This window comes from Temnothorax nylanderi, unplaced genomic scaffold, assembly GCF_030848795.1.
Source record: "Temnothorax nylanderi isolate EJ_2023f unplaced genomic scaffold, tnyl_v1.0 TNYL_tig0707_pilon, whole genome shotgun sequence".
NCBI classification, from domain to species: Eukaryota; Metazoa; Arthropoda; class Insecta; order Hymenoptera; family Formicidae; genus Temnothorax; species Temnothorax nylanderi.
Genome location: NW_027249769.1, coordinates 67,137 through 72,572, shown reverse-complemented (window position 1 = coordinate 72,572; position 5,436 = coordinate 67,137). Strand labels below are relative to the sequence as shown.

The window sequence follows — 5,436 nt, the reverse complement described above, 5'->3', positions numbered from 1 at the left end:
ATGCTCATGTACCATAGCGTTTGGTCCAAAGCGTTTGGTCTGCACTATGCGATCGTGTTCTTCTCTATTTTAAAAAAGGTAATTTTGTACGAATATCACGCCTTTTTGTAGTATTACGCATTTTATAAACAGTATGTACAGGGTGTTATTTCGAGGTATAATACTACCACTTTGTTTTTTTTTTCGAGTATTATTGACAATGCGATCAAGTGCGATTTTTTGCGCATTTTTATTACAGACGTTCATCATTACATTAACATAACAAAGTTTATACTTTCAAGGTACATGATGATCGTTTTAAAATGGTATCTACCTGTGAGATCTTTAAGGATTATGCGCAGTGTTCAAGCTCCCGCACGGAGCACATTAAGCTAAATTAGTCTTCGTTATTTTATTTTTATCTTGCAAATAGTCTTTATTTGTTCTCTCTCTCGCGAGCTTACCGATTATTAATATCGAGTCGCCGCAAGCGCTTGGACACTTCGATAAGATTAAAGCGATCACAGACAGAGGCATTCCGGTAAACGAAACGCCGCGAACTCCCCAATAAATACAGAGGCTAATACTTCTTTTTTTTTTAAGGATTTCTAATGATATCCGTACCGCACGTAGGGCGTTCCCGTCGTTGCGAAACCGTTTCACGACTCGGAGGCTGCAAATGTAGCGAGTCGAGTTTGTAACGCAAGCTCCGTGTCCCAATTCGTTCTAGATACGCTCCTCTCTACCTAATGTAATACATTACTCGCGTAAAGTATCGCGCAATTGTAATTGTACGTTATAATAAATGTAGTACAAATAGAGAATATACCGCGCGCGCGCGTGATGTAAAATTGTAAGAGTAGACCTAAAAGGTAGTAAAATCGTAAAACGTAAATATCGTAGAAAAGTTTCGCGAAAAAGCAAAGGCTCGTTCCAAAACAATAGCGGAAGGCTTATGAAATAGAATAAAAAGAAAATATGATAAAAAATTTCCTCATACACATTCTCCGTTAAGCTCTGATATTTGTATGATTCTTCGTCCTTATGTTAGTTCGTCTATCGATTATCTGCAATGTCAGTAAGAAAGCATTTATACTTCTAGTAGACCGTCGTGTTATAATTCTGAAGGCACTGTTCAAAAGTTTATTACATTTCTTGGAATAACGGGTCTTCGCAAAACACCTCTTCGAATGGTGCGACAAGGAGAGTCGTTATAAACATCGACATGACCATTGCACACGCCTCCTTCGGTCTATATCACAAAATTCAAAATAGAGTAGTCTCAACTTGACAGCCTGTGCCACAATGCCAATGCCGTATTTGTCGGGTCTGTGATCGGTTAGGAATTATCGTGAGCTAGCAAAAATCGATGGTCAGAATTCAGGCTTATGATACGCAATGGCCGGTGCATTTCCATTAATTATGTCATATCAATATCGTATCATTATATTACACAAACGCTTATTAATTTAGAGGCACATTGCTAAAGGTCTCGGTTTTTTTTTCTTTTCAAGTTGCTCCCTACATTAATGAACTTATGACAATTAGCTAATTACGATTATTCAATATGAATATGAAAAGATACATGTACAATAAACATGATTAATCTAATTCAATATCATCCTCACTTCCTTTTGCTCTTTACTTCATTCGTTTTCTCACTCCAATAGACTGTTCTGCGTTGTCATCCTCGTTGCCACCACCGCGTCTTCGTTTACCCGACTTTTTGTTCTCTTCAATGTTTTTCATGTCCTAGGGTGTTACAATATCCTGAAAATAATTTTAAGTAATATAACAAAACCCTAAAAGTTAAACCTATGGTTAAAATAATATATGGAATTTTAAGTAAAAATGCATTCAAATTTATATATCTAAAATCTACTTACACGTAGGAGTTGATAATAATCTCGTTGATTGGAATGTGGCTTGGATCAGTCAACTCGCGAAACTGTAATATAATAATAAATTGATTCAAATTTTCGGATACATCACTTCATACGATTCTTTCACACGATGACGGTTAATGTTAATTTCCTTACCTTATTATTATGTTTCGCGTGTTCTATACTTGTCGTCATAACGAAACATCTGACCGAGACATTGCGCTTCTTGGCTACCTGTATCTCTTTCTCGAAGCTGGATCGGGATTGGTATTGTCTATAACTATACTTTTTCCTTGATTCAAGTATATTGTTGGACTGCGGCAATGCACTTCTGCCAGCTGCCTAAAGTGTCTCTGTTGACGTATCCGTATTCCTTCAGATAATTCTTTGCAAAATGCGATTTTTCGGAGTCTGGACTGCCGATCATAAGTACCACTTGTTAATGGATATCTATAAGCACGAGGAAAGAGCGGGCCTCTGTTCACATTTGACGTTCACAATGATATTCGTGTTATGCACGATGCTTCTGTCGAAATCGAGGAATCACATGCCGGAAAAGTTTTACTTAGGTATTTATCATTAAAAGAATACTTTGTATAATTCTCTTTTATGTTATTTTTTTATTTTTTCTCATTAGATCATGGTACCAGAGGAACAAACACATTTTTCCAGCGAGTAGATGGGAACCTTTTGATCCAACGAAAAGTTACGACAAGTATACAGTGTCGGATAAAAATAGGAAGAAAGATAAAATCTGATAAACTTAGATTCAACGAATTGTCCAATTTCGTTTAAAGGATTCAGATTCAAAGGACTGTAAATATTAATAACCAGATAAATAACTTTGTTTCATCGTACAATTGATTCATTGTTCAACAGATTGTAATATATATATATATATATATATATATATATATATATATATTACAATATATATACGCGTATATATATATAGCTACATTGTATTTTTAAGGACTGTGATTTTAATTCATTTAGTTATGTGATAATATTTAATTCATTTACTCGATTATGTAGCTCTACTAAATTACAGTCCTTTGAATCTGAATCCTTTAAACGAAATTAGACAATTCGTTGAATCTAAGTTTATCAGATTTTGTCTTTCTTCCTATTTTTATCCGACACTGTATACTTGTCGTAACTTTTCGTTGGATCAAAAAGTTCCCATCTACTCGCTGGAAAAATGTGTTTGTTCCTCTCGTATCATGATCTAATGAGAAATAACATAAAAGAGAATTATACAAAGTATTCTTTTAATGATAAATACCTAAGTAAAATTTTTCCGGCATGTGATTCCTCGGTTTCGACAGAAGCATCGTGCATAACACGAATATCATCGTAAACGTCAAATGTGAACAGAGGTTCGCTTTTTTCTCGTGCCTAATCGCAATATTACATACATTAAAATAACATGCCAACATTGTGATATTGCTTCATAAGTTTTATCATTTAGTATCTTTACCTTAGTTACAATAAAATCGTAAAACGTATAATGGTGCGGTAATATAAGAAAGATCCTCCTTGACATACATTAACTGATCTGCCATTACTGTTTTAAGCTCGCTGAATTCACGCCTCAAAACTTCTAAACATCTCTGAAGAAGCTGATAGATAGAATTACCTGTATGTGAAAATTTAATAATTTATGCAGTAGAACATTATATATCACGCCAATGTTACTCCAAAAGTGACACTGGAGTATTTTAATAAATCACTAAGACATTCACCTTTCTTCATTATAACACTCCGACGATGGCCAGATCCATCCCAATAACTGAATGTGATCTCAATTTCTTCTTCCTTCAACGCGTTCTGCTTTCTAGCCCATTCTTGCCTCAATTCTTCCTTAAGTTTATTTTCCTCCTCCTCCCTTTCCCTATCTGGCAAGAAACTTGTATCTACATCTGGATTTTTCTTAATCTTCTTAATCGCGGGGCCATCAGATTGCACATTTTCTGACTGCAGGGATTTTTCGGCATTGTCTTCGTCAGAAGACATCTCAGCTACATCTTCGGCTTCGTCCAGATTAAAAGACAAAGCTTGAATCTGTCTCTTCTGTTTGTTCTTTTCTGTCTGCTTTGCCGCTAACGTTCTTTCCTTTTCCTGCTCTTTTTCACGTTCCTTCTATCTATATCAAAGCATAAAACACTGGGCAAAAATCACATAACATTTAGAGCACTGGGCAGAAATCACACACACATATATATGTATATACATTTAGGAAAATTATTTCATATAGACGTTAAACTTACATACATAGGGAGCTTTCCAGCAAGTGACACAAGCCGACACAAACGTCGTTCTATCTTTCTTTTTTGGCATTTTGGAGTAACAAAGACAAAACGATACCTGTGTCGACTTGTGTCGCTTGCTGGAAAGCTCTCATAAATGAATCTCGCGTTTTATGTAAAATCGCGTTTTATGTTAAATTTGTAAGAAATCGGTAATCTAACCTATACTATGTTTACGCGAGCGTTACTTAATTCTGTAGTAACTTACGAACGATACGATAATTCCTCCGCATAAACTGGAGATTTTATAGTAACTACGATGATATCGTTCGTATAAGTTACTACAGAAGTAATACTCACGTAAACGTAAACTATTACAATTCCTGTCACATGCACTTAGTCGCGTAAAAGAGTCACGGTGCGGTCACGCTTCGCGTCGTATAATAATAGGATAATTATATGTAAATAAAACAATTACCTTGAATCAGAAAAAATATTAATCGTCGCGTCGCGTAAAGAGTCACGGTCGGTCTCGCTCCGGCTCACTACCGTGTCTCTCGATAGGTTAACTGAACTGACAGTGACAGCGCACTGAACGCACTATCTGCACTGCGCGCAGTACACACACGTATTAACTGAACTGACTGTGACAGCGCGCTGGCGAAAGCGCCGCCAGTGTCGAAAAAGTGAAAAGGACGCGATTCCAGCCAATGAAATGATGGCATGGCATGGCATGAGAGACGGTCGACGTAGAAGAAGAAGTATCTTAAAAATAAATTTTCACATTTGGACTTTGCGTCGCAATATCTCCGCTCGTAGGGCACATAGCGGAAATATTATAAGAGAAACCCCCCCCTAATTCGACCCCAAGCTATCAATCAAGCCTACTTAGAACTTGATCCGTTCACTCGTTATCGAGATCTCAACATCTTGAGTACTTGCAACCCGTCGCGTCGCGTAAAAGAGTCACGGTCGGTCTCGCTCCGCGTATACTTGGCGCGAGACACTACCGTGTCTCTTGACTATTTAATTTACATTATTATATGTATAATCGTTTAGTAATATTGTATATAGGTTTGCCTATGCAATGATCTGTGTCCAAGTTGAGTACAAGAGAGAAAAGTAGATTGATGATCTTTGCTCGCAATGTGCAAGCGTAGAGATGACGTCTTGCTCACCACGCTATCCTCGTTTGCGCATTGGCGCGGACAAAGGTTTTCTTAAACAAATGTGGTTCTCTCGCGCACCCAACAAGTTATCGATATATCGTGACATTTTCTCTGTGAGTGAATTAACCTTTGTGAGTGAGTAAAATTGTCTCTTCT

At 36.8% G+C, this 5,436-nt stretch overlaps 1 long non-coding RNA gene across 2 annotated transcripts; it reads right to left on the bottom strand.

Moving 5' to 3' along the window:
- Positions 1–1,624: 1,624 nt before the first annotated feature.
- Positions 1,625–5,123, bottom strand: LOC139784931 (uncharacterized). Of its 2 annotated transcripts, none has more exons than XR_011721724.1 (5): positions 3,608–5,123; positions 3,343–3,501; positions 2,019–2,278; positions 1,866–1,927; positions 1,625–1,749 (listed from the first exon to the last, which is right to left on the bottom strand). It is a non-coding gene; the product is annotated as an uncharacterized lncRNA (long non-coding RNA). The 2 variants fall into 2 exon arrangements; XR_011721725.1 differs by having other exon boundaries at positions 2,019–2,273.
- Between the last annotated feature and the right edge of the window lie 313 nt (positions 5,124–5,436).